Below are 14,460 nucleotides of genomic sequence, written 5' to 3'. Positions count from 1 at the left end.
GGAAGCATGGATGTCCATCTATACTATTCAATCAGTAAAAGATACCCCCTAGTAGCATAGTGTGTGGAAAAAGAATACAAACTTAGTTCTGCCATTCATTAATTATGCAGCTTGGGTAAGACATTCAATCTCTTTGAGCCCTAGTTGTTTTCAATTGTAAAATAATTACTCAAGGATGTTAGCTCCTGGACTGGATCGAGACTGCACTTGTATTTTGTTTGATCTGCCCAGAGATTTTGCTGGTTTGTCTGTTTGTTTGTTCTGAAGTAATTGTTATAGTAGGAGCAGTTAGCGGTCATCAAATATCCAACTGCTCCCCTTCATTTCCTTGCCTTCTTTGGAATCAAGCAACTCCATCTGATCAACGGACTGTGAATTGAAACGATGTGTGTCAGCTTCTGGCCAAGGCACTTAAGAGCTGGTGTGCATCTTCCATCTCTTTTTTCCCCTGCAGTGGTGATCTTGGAAACCAGATGTTGAGGTGGCAGCATCACAAGATAAAGACATCCTGGTTCCCTGTGTCACCAGATGGAGGAGAACCCTGCTGACCTGCATCTGACTTTGTATGATGTGCTAAACCAATGATATTTTGGGGTTTATTTGTTACTACAGCATAGCCTAGTCTATCCTGACTAATACAGTTGATGACATTGAAGATTGGGAAATTTTACATGAAAAATCTGGATTTCTGACTTGTCTTAAGAGAGAGAAGATCTAGCAACGCTAGGCTTGAATTTTTAAATGGCAATAATTGTCTAGAGCTGAGTGATGCTTCCGCATCTTGGGTGGGCATGCACTCTATTTCACCACAGTCCTCACCATCCCCTGTAGTAAACCCTGACAATACAGCTGAATATCAGTTGCCACCTGACATCACTCTCATGTAGTTGTTTTCCTATAATCAAGAGGAAAGTGAAATATCTCTGTGTGCACATCCCTAACAAAAATGGGAAAATTAAACATAGAGCATGAGGGCTATGTATTTAAAGAAAATTATAAGAGAGCAGTGTTCTTTGTGGAAGAGAAGAATATTTCTAAATGTTTAATGCGCAAAGTGGGTCTGTGTCAAAAGAAGACAATGTAACATGCTATTCTGAAGTGTTTGGAAGGAAGGAAGAGTTTGATAGGTGTACAGCAAAGACGCCTGCTGAAAAACTTATTAACTGAAAAATGGGCTTAAATTTCAACAGGGGCTCCATGTGATTGTGAATAAAATAAATAGTTCTGCTGTGAAATGCAATTACATCTGAAGCGAGAAAATTATATCCCACTCACTTCACTCATTTGCCTGCCTAGTCTCTAGATGCATTCGATCTGCAAGGATTGAAAGAGACTAGGTATGAAAAATACTTAACATGGTATTAAGAATATGTAGCTTGGTGCCTGGCATGTAGCTGATTCCAAAAATGTTAGTTTCCTTTCACTTAGTTTATTCATCTTGATCCTAGAAAAGGATATTGGAACCTATGTATTTCCAGCTTTACTCTGAAGCCCAACCGTTCAATGTGTACATATAATCAAGAAGGCCAACAGAATGGGTCACATTGAACAACGTCAGGCAACCAGAGGGGAAAATAATACTTCCCCATGGGTGTTGGGCTTGGCCATGTGCCTTGTTTTAGCCAACGAAATGTGGCCTCTGGAAGCCTCTAACCTCCACCAGGAGAACACGGCCCAGGTAGCCACTGAGTCTCGACCACAAAATGAGCCCTGTAGAGCAGACCCGCAATCTGGAACCAATTCCAGCTGACCTGCAGACCCACAGCAATAAATACACGCTGGGTGTTGTATGCCACTGAGTTTTGGGGTGCCTTTTTATGCAGAATTATTGCAGCAAAAGCTGACCACTATGGAAGGTATATATGATGAAGAACTTTTCTAATTCCCCAAATGCCAGGACTAGGCTTCTAAACATCGTTGTACATAAACCTTCAAAAGATAAAACATTTTTTTGGCACCTCTTTTTAAAGCCCCCATTCTTACTCTAGATGTCCCTTCCCTCCATTGTCCCCAATTGTTTGGTTTCAGTCATACACTGTGGGTAGATTTTCCCCATCTCATTATTCTCTCAAAATGAGCTGTCCTTTGGGCCATTCCTTCAGGGTTGTCTTTTCTCTCTAGAGGTAATAATAATTAAGGCTAATAATAAATAGCACTTTCTATGTGGCAGACACTGTTCTAAGTGCTTGACAAAGTTTAACTCATTTAATCTTAACAACCACCCTATGTGATAAGTACTATTAATATTTCCATTTTATAGATGAAGAATCTGAGGCACACAGAAGTTAGTAATGGCCCCAAATAACACCGAGTCAGTAAGTGGAGGAGTGAGGGTGCAACCCAGGTAGTTTGACCCTAGGCTCCAAGCTCTTCCCCCGTTGTCTTCTCCTTCATAGAGATGGGTTAAATAGATAATCTACATTAACATTAATTTGTTATCCAATATTAGTTTATTATTTCCTCAGATACATAGGCCATAATTCATTACATATGTCGAGGGCCCTGAGGAAATGAATATAATGATAGAATTTTGCACTCATGACAATCCACTAAGGAGATAATTTGAAGGTGATATTTTTTCTCATGCCTCTCAGATCACAAACACTCTAATTTCAAGCAAGGCAAGAATTAGCAAACTCAAAATTTGAAAGAGGAAATTTTGGGGAAGAAGTAAGCGAATCCTGTCTTTTGACAATGTGTACTCTACATGGGGAACAGGCAAATCAGATGGCTGTCAATGAAAACCCAAATATCACTTAGGGGCTTTGCTACCCTTAAAGGTTTAGGAAACTTGGCTTAAATTCTCCTTCCTGAGGCTGCAGCTCCAGTGCCTCTCCAGGATTTCAGACTCCACTTCCTCGTGCTTGTTTGGATCCTGGCTCCAGTGCTTACAAGGCAGCTTCAGTTCTTTCATCCCTGCATCATGTCTGGATATAAAACTCCACCTCCTTAGTGGTTCCTGCAGGAATATCAATGAGACCAACCACGTGATTGTTTTCCATTTTTAATAAAAACATGTTAAAACACACAGGAGGGGATCACATCACAGATTATGCAGCCATCGGCCATCTCATGAGTCCCCAACCAGTTCCTCAGGTCATAGCCCTTTCAAAAACCATTACACCTTCCACACACAGACAGTCCCTGGGCAGGCAGTCGCCCACCTCTGGCTGGAGCAGGCCCTGGGGCCAGCCTGGTGGCGCAAGCGGTTAAGTGCGCCCGCTCCACTGCAGCGGCCCCCGGTTCACCCGTTCTGATCCCGGACGCGCACTGATGCACTTCTTGGCAAGCCATGCTGTGGCGGCGTCCCATATAAAGTGGAGGAAGATGGGCACGGATGTTAGCCCAGGGCCAGTCTTCCTCAGCAAAAAAAGGAGGAGGATTGGCAGATGTTAGCACAGGGCTGATCACCTCATAAAAAAAAAAAAGGAGCAGTCCCACCAAGCCATCAGTTTCTCTAGCTTTCAGCCACCCTTTCCCCTAGAATTCTGATAAATCTAAATTTCTCTATCTTGTTACAGAAAGAAGTATTAACGAAAATGGTGAGCTAAGATAACCTGATCACCATTCCCCCACAAGAAAATCTACTTGTAGATAAGCTAGTACAATGAATAAAATAGTTCAGCAAAATTGGTGGATACAGGACCAACATACAAACATCAATAGCACGCCAATGCACGAGCAACCAACAATTACGTAATCTTAATTTATTATTATTATATTAATGAATAACAGTGAATAATAAATAAGTTAATTAAAAATGAATCAATACATATTTACAAGGATGCCATTTAGCCTATTTGCAAAAACAATAGGACAGCTAGTGATAAATCTAACAGAAGATGTCTAATAGAACAGCCTAACTGTTCCTCTGAGAGACAGTGGATTAAATAAACTGTGGTTTATTCATATAATAGAATTCTATATAGCAATAAATATGAATGATCCAAGTTCTACCTATATATCTGCATGGCTTGATCTTGAAAATATAATATTGAGTGAAAACAGCAATTTGCAAAATGTACACATAGTACATAATTTATGTAAAAACTTAAAACATACAAAACAATTGACTGTACGAATATCTGTATGAGAATGAAATTAACCTGTTTTTAAGATAAAGACTACCTCTAAGGAAGAAAGGATTGGAAAAGGATGGGAGTAGAGTGGGCTTTCTTTAAAAAATTCTAAGAGGATTGTACATCTTAAATTTACACAGTGTTATGTTAAACATACTCAATTAAAATTCTAAGAGGGAAGGACTTTCTATGGTGATATTACATTACTTTTATATAATGTATATATCATATTATTATTAATATATTAATATATCAATAGATATATATTTGTTTGATATTTATATATTTGAAGTAATTTTATAATTAGAAATTGAAATTAAAATTTGTACAGGTTCAAGAAGGATTTCAATGAGATAACATAGAAGAAACTTTCATCTTCTTTTATTTTATTTTATTTTTTTTTTGGTGAGGAAGATTCGCCCTGAGCTAACATCTGTTGCCAATCTTCCTCTTTTTTTGCTTGAGGAAGATTAGCCCTGAGCTAACATCTGTGCCAGTGGAGACTTTGTATGAGGGTTGCCACCTCAGCATGGCTGACGAGTGGTATAGGTCCACAGCTAAGATCTGAACCTGGGAACACCAGCTGCCGTAGGGGCACACACTGAACTTAACCACTATGCCACGGGGTCAGCCTCTCATCTTCTTTAGTAATTTCTTTTTCTCTTATCATGTATATTTCTAAATGTCCAAGATCAAAAAAAAAAAAAAGTTTTGGCCCTTAGCAGGAAGTTGGAGAGACAAACCAAATGTTGTAAAATAAGAGATCAAATTCCTTGATTGAAATTTTACCATCATGGAAAGGTCAGATTAGATGTGCAATAATTTGCCCTTATTTTGAGAGATTTTTAGGTAATCATGAGACTGGGCAAGTCACTTAACACTCTTGTCCCTAAGTTTTTATATCTAGTGGCTGAGCTACGAAGTCCCTTCCAGCTCTAACGTTGTATGAGATCCTAGAACTCTAAGCTCTTTGTAAGAGCTTAGAACTCAGATCAGCTTGCCAGGAGTGGCCTGCACCTGGCAAAAGTTAAAAGCAGTCTCCTTCTGTCAACTGGAGAGAATTAAGCAGGGAAGGCTCAGAATACAGAGGACAATGTGGAAAGGAAATCGACACCTAGACTTGGCAGACCAATTAGCAACCAGCTGAGAGCAGTGAGGAGGGATGCTGAGAATGTCAGTCCTGCAGATAAGACAATGATTGTGCTGCCCTCTTGGACAACAGCAATGTTTAGGGAATAAGTGTATTTACTTTGTTCTTAAGTGTTGGAGTATTTTGAATTCTACTCTAACACGTATAGCTCATTACTGGTAGTAAAAATTGGATGGTAATTTAAATATATACTATACATTCAATAGTTACATCTTTGAAATTATTATAATGGTATTACAGTATATTAAGAAAAAGAGTTATTTTTTAAAGATATGTTTTGAAATATTTATGGATGAAATAATACCATGTCTTGGATTTGCTTTAAAATAATTCAGAGATCGGGGCCGGCCCGGTGGCACAAGCAGTTAAGTGCACACGCTCCACTGCAGCGGCCCGGGGTTCCCCGGTTTGAATCCCGGGTGCACACCACACACTGCTTGTCCAGCCATGCTGTGGCGGCGTCCCATATAAAGTAGAGGAAGATGGGCACAGATGTTAGCTCAGGGCCAGTCTTCCTCAGAAGAAAGAGGAGGATTGGCATCAGATGTTAGCTCAGGGCTGATCTTCCTCACACACACACAAAAAATAAATAAAATAAAATAAAATAATTCAGAGATGGAGGAAGAGGGTGGGAGTCAAACTAAAATAAGACTGGCTATGTGCTGATTACTACTGAAGCTGAGTGATGGGTATGTGGGGTCCATTACACCTTCTGTCTACTATGATGTGTGCTCGAAATTTTCCACACTAAAAAAAAGGTAAAAATAATACTAGTAAAATAAAATGCTTCATGAGCTAGCTTCTTTTCTCAGTTATCTACAACTGCAGAAATTCTACCCGCTCGGACTTTAGGCCCCACCACTTGCCTGGGGCATTTTCCTGATCTGTTCTCATGACATCTGGTATGAAATGATTTTCTTACCATGCAATAACAAACTTTTAAATCAATATTGAGGTTGATTTCACAATGATAGAATTCTAAGAAATTTTCAAAGAAAAGTGAAATTTTCAGTTCTTTCAAGAAGGGAAACTATCACAGTCTCCCATACTAAATGGACTAATAAAGCATTTCTCATAGAAAAACTGAACTTAGATTTGTTAGGCACCTACAATATGCCAGGTATTGTTTGAGTACACTATTTTTTATTTAATGAAAATTGACTGAATTCGAAATACATACTATTATCTCCATCTTAGAGATGAGGAAGCTTGACCTTGCCGAGGTCATATTGCTAACATGTTTGGAGCCAGGATTCCAGTCCACAGATGGATAAATCCAAAGCCTGTGTGTTTCTACTGTATAACCTTGGTTTGTGGTCCAGCAGTATGGATATCCACCTGGAAGCTTGTCAGAGATGCAGACTCTCAGGTTCCTAATAAATCAGAATCTGCTTTTTAACAAGGTTCCCAGGGAATCTGTGTGCACATTTAAACCATTTAAACATTGAGAAATGCTGTTCTACAAAATATCTTATAAAATTATCTCAAATAAAAATAACAGTAAACATTTCTGTTAATATTTGAGTCTTTACTGTATGTCAGATTTTTTTTGTTTGTTTACTCCTCACAACAACTCTATTAGAGTTGAGGAAACTGAGGCTTCAGAGTTTAAATAACTCCAAGGTCACACAGTTAGTAAGTGGAAGTCTAGATTTGAACCCAAATTGGTCTCATTCTGGAGTCTGGACTGTAATCCATTACCCCACGTACCTCACTCCAAACATTGAATCTAAACATTTTATTTCATCTATATGATGCAAATTAGCTGTCTATATCACTCTATTTGTAATTAACATCATTTAATACTTAGGTTTGATGGTGTGGACAGAGTCTAAAATATCAGACTCAATGTAATATTGCTCCTACTTAAAACAAAATTTTAAACCATGAGGTCATATTGCTGATATACTTCTTAGACTAGAGCCAGTGTATCTCCCCCAAAATATATCAAGGTGAAAATTCTAGTAGGTTATCTGGCTATTCCTTATGTACCAATGGATGAACTGAAATATAAGATGAGGTTGCCTCTTCAAAACAATCCTGAGATTTACTGAGGAAGGATCAGAAAGGACATTCTTCTTCTCAATTTCACTTCTACATTACTAGGCAACTCCATGTTTTCTAGCAGTAAAAAGTTTAGGATCATTAGAATCTCCTTAAACATCTTCAAAAAACAACTATTTTAGGGCCGGTCCCGTGGCTTAGCGGTTAAGTGCTCACGCTCTGCTGCTGGAGGCCTGGGTTCGGATCCCGGGCACGCACCAACGCACCGCTTCTCCGGCCATGCTGAGGCCGCGTCCCACATACAGAAACTAGAAGGATGTGCAGCTATGACATACAACTATCTACTGGGGCTTTGGGGGAAAAAATAAATAAATAAAATTAAAAAAAAAAAAAAGCAACTATTTTAGCTTATATGGTATAAAATAACTGATTTATTTTGCTTATATGAAATTTCCCACTGGGCAACTCTTTCATCCTCTTTCCCAGGTGGGGAAAAAGAAACATATATAGTGTTTTTGTTGGTGCAGAACATAATAGGTTATAACTCTAGGCTTATTTTTAGTAAAAGCAATAAGAAACCATAATTAGCTCTAGACCAAAGTAGACTAAACTGTTATGAATATGAAATCACCTGCAGCTACAAAAGACAGCACATTTCTAAAAACACCAGGGAATTTCATATTTTTTCCATTTTGCCTCACGTAAAGCCCCAAAGCAGAAAAACTTAATGACCTTATGACCTAGTGTCGGAAGATCTCAATCTATAAAACCAGTTGAGATATCTTCTCCTTTAGCAAGCAAGGAGGATGGCAGAGGATAACACTGGAAATCTAAGAAGTAAGCAGCATCAAAACCACAATTTTTTTTTAAAAGGTAATGGGCTTGAACTTTAGAGTATTTGAATTCAAAAAAAGGAGATTCTCCAAAAATATATGTAATAAACATCCAGCTAACAATGTATTAATCAGTGAAACTTTTTCTTTTTCCTTTTCAGTGGTAAAGAACAGATGAAAACAATGATAACTAAGCATTCTAAAAATCCTATCTATTCTGTATTTAAAAATGTATAAGTAGATAATTAAAACACTGAGATGGAGAATAAACATTCTTCTAGCCTAAAAGATGTCTCTTTCTTTTCCCTGTGCATTTCACTGATTGTCTATTCAGTGTGAATGTGAGTTGATTTATAGGTTGTTACCCTTTCATTCATCACCCATTGTCCAGGAATGGATATGGATATTATGGTGCGGAGCTCAGTCTGAAATGAAAAGACAATTCTAATAATTACCTTATCCTGGAATTTAAAAAATATTCAGGGGGTGTTATTTTTCAATAATATTTTTCTAAGCAAATGAAAAATTTTTTCTTTGTAAAATTTAATCCTGAAGCATGCTTGCACACAAACACACACATACACAACAATTTATTTTTTAAAAAGCACGGGGGTGGATTTCACTTTAGACCTAGAAATAGAAGAGATTCTTTTTCTAGTGTTTTCTATGAAGGAAAAACAAAATAATACAAAACCACCAAGAAAGTCTATTTCTACCGTCTCCTGTTAGGTATTTCCCCATCTCTTTCTTTGTCTAAGATATGAAGTTCTGTGAGGGCTCACCTGATAAAAATCCTAGGTGAGTAGTAGGAGAGAGGTTAGGTCTGTAATTAAAGGGACCGGTAACTGAAAACGAATTAGATACCCATCATTTCATTCATTCTAAGAAGGTACTTAGAATGAGATAAACATGACTCAAAGGAAAGTAAAAATAAGCAACATTGGGCATCTGTTTTCCCTCTAATTGGATCCCTGGATCTCCTGCTGGGAGAAGTTGTAAGCAAGGACTCTGCCAATTCATTTTGTCTCAAATGTCAAGCATGTTACAAAAAAAAAAAAAGATTCATATATTCATATAGGGGAGGGGACTATGTAACCTCTGAAGTTCTTTCCAACACTATTATTTGAGTTGCTCATAGAATCAAACTTTAGGTGTCCACTCATTCCTTGCTTATTTTCTTTTTCTTTTGGTTTTGGCTTTTCAGCTGGTATTTATATCAACTGTGACTGCCAGCATTTGGTGCAGTGGGTGAAGCAAGCCTTATTTGAAAATCTGCCAGAGGCAGCCTGTGGAAGCTGGTACAACAGGAAGCAGCTCGAGGGGTGGCTGCCTTATCCCAGTTCTCAGACACAGAGAGACTCATCCCCAACAGAAAGAGGAAGTGGTCGGTATCTCCCACCTCAGTCCTACAGAGGGTTCCCCTCCCAAACTAGTTTTCTGCAGAGTTCTTTTGCCTGCCAAATGATCGCTGTTCTTGATATAAAGAAATACCCAACTGTGGCCTTCAAGAAGCTGATGAGTAAGCAGGAGATGATCGTTGACAGAGAGAAAAGAGAGATATGTAGCTCCGGGGAGATAGAAAGCTGGAGAGAGGAGGAGCAGTCTCTTTTCTGTCTAGTGTTCCATTTCCCACTTCCAGGCCCTGAGGCTCCGCTGAATTAGAAACCAAACTGAAAAAAAACATCTGGGGTACACCCCAGGGCTTCCCAGCAGGATCTAAGCACTTCCCCATATAATAGCAGGGTACTATTATTGATGAACCTAAGGAAGCCCAGAGCCTCCAAGAAAAGGTAAATCTGTATTCACATAACCTGTTAAGGTAGCAAGAGAATGTGTAATACATTTTAGAAGGATTTATATCAAAATAGTTAAAATATTGTAAAAGAGAGCTCTTGCTTGCAAACACTGGTGTGAAGAATTTTTTTTTCAATTATTTTATTGAGGTCATAATGGTTTATAGCATTGTGTAGTTTCAGGTGTATATTATTATTTATCAGTTTCTGTATAGACTGCCTTGTGCTCACCACCAAGATTCTAATTTTTATCCGTCACCATATATATGCGCCCCTTTACCCCTTTCGTCATCCCCCCACTCCCTTCCCCTCTGGTAATCACTAATCTGTTCTCTTTATCCACGTGTTTGTTTATTATTGGAGTGAAGAATTTTTTGTACCCCCTTCTCCTCTTAAAACACACACACATCATCATCATCACCATCACCATCCTGAAATTTTAGAACTCCGGTGACAAGGAGTAAATTTGTTCATTTATTCATATCTTCAACAAATCTTTACTAAACATCTGCTATGTTCTAGGCACAAAGTGCTCAGGGTACATTAGCGAAGCCCTCACAGAGCTTAAGTTCTAATAAATAAGTAAATTCTGTACTATGTTAGAAGGTAATAAGTGTTATGGAAAACAAAAAGGCAAGCAAGGTAAGAAGAATCTGGAATTCCAGAGGTGAAGGCTCAAGTTGCAGTGTTAAATGGGGTGGTCAGGACAGACCTCATCAAGAAACTGAGAACGGAGCAAAGACATTGCAGGAAGAAAGGGAGTTAGCCAAGTGGCTATCTGGGGGAAGACATTGGCTTGGACAGCTCCTTACCTCCTTTAAGGCAGAGGGAACAGCTAAAGCAAAGTGATACACAATCTGTTTAAGGAATAGCAGTGGGGCCAGTGTGGCTAAATGGGAGAAAATGAGGGAGAGAGTGGAGTAGAAAGGTTCAAAGAGGCAATAGAGGCCAGATCCTGCACAGCCTTGTGGGTCACTGTAAGGACTTTGGCTTTTACTCTGATTAAAATGAGGAGCCACTGCAGGGTTTTCAGTAAAGGAGTGACATGAAAACTAGCAGATTAGCTTATATTTTTAAAGGATCTCTCTAGCTGCCATGTTGAAAAGTCTTTTACAGTATTTCGGTCAAGAGCTGATAGCTCAGACCAAGACGGTATCATTGGATGAGCGATAAGAAGTTGAATTGTGGGTATATTTTAAAGGTAGAGACTACAGGATTCCTAATGGATTCAATATGGGGTGTGAGAGAAATAGAGAAGTCAAGAATGACTTGGGCAACAGGAAGTTGCTACGTAGTGGGGAAGGCCGTGGGTAGAGGAGCTTTTTCAGGGAAAGTCAGAAGCTCAGTTTGGAGCATGTTGAGCTTGAGACGTGCTGTTAGATATCCAAGTGGAGATGTGGAATAAGCAGTTGGATGTGTTAATGTGGAGTTCCAGAAGGAGCTCTGGGCTGGAGAGATAAATTTAGGAGGTTTTATCATACTGATGGATGAGATCACCAAGGGAGTGAGTGTAGATAGAGAAGAGGAACAAAGACTGAGCCCTGGAGTCCTCTAACATTAAGTGGTCAGGAAAATGAGGAAATGGTGAAGGAGACTGAGAAGGAGCAGCTAGTGAGGCAGGAAAAAAAATACCCAAGGGAACATGGTGATCTGGAAGCCATGTGCAGAAGCATATCCAGAAGGAGTGATCAGCTGTATCATGTGCTGCTGATAGGTCAAGAAAGACAAGGATGGAGGATTTACCATTGGATTTAGCAACAAGGAGGTCACTGATGACAAGGATAAGAGCAGTTTCTGTGGAGTCATAGGGCTAAAATTCTGATTGAAGTGGGTTATAAGGGCAAGGGGGAAGAGGAATTGAAGACAGCAAATAAAGACAACTATTTTAAACAGTTTTGCTGTTAAAGGGAGGAAAGAAATGTAGCAGTAGCTGGTGAAGGAGTAGGGTTAAGAGAAATTTCTTTTCTTTCTTTTTTTTTTAAGATGGGAAAATTAATAGCATGTTTGTATGCTAATGGAAATGATCCAGTAGAGATCAATAAATAATTATACAGAGAAAGAGGGGGGAGAATTGTTGGAGCAATGTCCTTGAGTTGAGGACAGGTGATGGAATCTAGCGTCTAAGTAGAGAGATTGCTTTAGTCTAAGAGTATGGATTATTCTTCTATGATAATTGGCAGGATAATTGGTATGAAAGTGAAGATAGTGGAAGGGTGGTAAATGTGTTAGTGGAAATCTGTGGAAGTTCTCAAGATCTCCAAGGAGGGAAAAAAAGAACACAAAACAAAGCATTAGGAATCAGAATGGTTTTGGATTTCTCAATGGTAACACTAGAATCTAGCAGACAAGGGGTCAAAGCCTTTAAAAACCTAAGAGAAGATAATTTGCATCTAAGAATTCTATATCCAGCCAAACTATCACTAAGGAGTACAGACTAAATGCATTTTCAAACATACATGTGTGCTGGATACCTTCTGTTTGCCCCTCCATATCCACTCTCCACTCTTCTGTCTCCATCTTTGTGCTCAGTGAGGTAGACCTGAATGGACTGCTTCACTTGAGTTCTCTTGCCCTCTGGCTTCTGGTTGGGTTTGGCCAACATGAGACACTGGCAGGACACCAGGGAGCAGAAAGAGAGAGGTCAGTGCTGTGTTCCTTTACTGAAAGCTACAGATCTTGATGAGCAACCCTTTCCTATAGCTGCATTCTAGTAAACACTCCTTCCTCTTTCCCCATCAGGCCTAAATCTTCATGCTGTTGCTAGCCCCATCTCCTAATATTGTTCACACCTTTGTAAATAGTTCCTTCGTTAAGCTTTTATCTAGCACCCCCAAAAGAATGCCATTTTTTTTCCTGGCTGGACCTTGACTGGATACACAGGTCTCCAAAAATGTATTCATACATCTTTTCTCGTAAAACTATTGGAGGAAGTTCTCCACTAAAATAAGAAGAAAGAAGACAACACAGGAATGAGGCAAAGGGAATCCCCAGAAAAATGGCCATAGGAGATCCCAGGATGACAGCTTTGTATTAGGTATACAGAACAACGAATTCAAACTGAAGCAGGCTTGGGGCCGGCCCCATGGCTTAGGGGTTAAGTGCGCGTGCTCCGCTACTGGCGGCCCAGGTTCGGATCCCAGGCGCGCACTGACACACCACTTGTCCAGCCATGCTGAGGCGGCATCCCACATACAGCAACTAAGAAGGATGTGCAACTATGTCATACAACTATCTACTGGGGCTTTGGGGAGAAAAAGGGGGAAAAAAAGGAGGAGGATTGGCAATAGATGTTTGCTCAGGGCTGATCTTCCTCAGCAAAAAGAGGAGGACTGGCATGGATGTTAGCTCAGGGCTGATCTTCCTCACAAAAAGGAAAAAAAAAACAAATTAGAGCAGGCTAGAAAATTCTTAAAGATGTCTTCAAGAAGATGAAATTGTTAGAGTACCTAATGAAGAGTTTCACACAACTGGGACAAGAATTTGAGACCAAATTAGAGTAAAGGGCATAGAAATCTAAGCAAATGAAAACCAAGACAGTTGTTAATTTTAGATGTAACAACAAGTTGGGCAAGAAAGAAAGGTACGCATAGTACAAGAAATAGCTCAATTGTAAGCAGCATTTATGCAACAAAAATTCCAGGGGACTGCTGAATTCTTTCCTTTTATAGACTTCCTTATGATACATAGTTCTCTATTTTTGTTATGTACAGATTTCCATAGGTGGTATTTACCATAACAGCATCTAAGGTTGCCAGGGCATTTATTCTAACGTGATTTGACCCATGATTTGAGAGAATGGAAAGTCAAAATCTCAGTTCGTTACCTGTGTGACCTGGGGTAAGTAACTCAATTTCACTGATCCCTTACAAAGTATGAGGATTGCAAATCACAACACGTAGATTGCCTGGCACATAGTCGGCACTCATAAATGACCACTGTTGTCAGCCTTCTTAATGGAACAATGCTGGATAGGGATATTTTAAAACCACAAGGAATACAACTTTGACCTCAATATAAGTGGGCAGTTGGGTAGCTAGAAGTCATGGGGCATTAAAAGCCTGACACTATTATAAAGTTAATACTTCCCAGACTAAGTAAGTATGATACGGAACTGACAAATCTGTATGTAAACAAAATTGAAGAAAAAAATGCTCTGAAGATAAAAGATGACCGAGGGAATAAGGTACAGAGAGTGAATCAATTCTTAGAGGGGCCAAGTGCAAGATACAGCTGTCCTTTACAGCAGTGACTTAAAGACCCAGTTTTTCCTGGGAGTCCCCATCCTGCTTGTCACCATACAAAGTGTGGGATCCTAAGACAGTGTTCTGGTTCCTTTCCTAACCACATAAGTGAAAAAATGAAAAGATTTAGCTGCAGGAGTTCATTAGGCCTATCAATTTCAGGGGTTGGTCAAATACTAATAGTTTGAAAGGTGAAGGAAAACATCAGTCAATAATAAACACGTATCGAACACTTAAGATTTGTCAGTTACTGTTCTAAGCCATTTTACGTGAATCATCCCATATAATCTTCATAAAAATTCTAAGTCCTTTTATCCCCATTTTATAGATAAGGAAACTGAGACTCAGAAAGGTTAAGAA

Source organism: Ceratotherium simum, chromosome 5, assembly GCF_057802395.1.
Source record: "Ceratotherium simum simum isolate JZ-2026a chromosome 5, ASM5780239v1, whole genome shotgun sequence".
Taxonomy (NCBI): domain Eukaryota; kingdom Metazoa; phylum Chordata; class Mammalia; order Perissodactyla; family Rhinocerotidae; genus Ceratotherium; species Ceratotherium simum.
Note: the sequence above shows the minus strand (reverse complement) of the source record.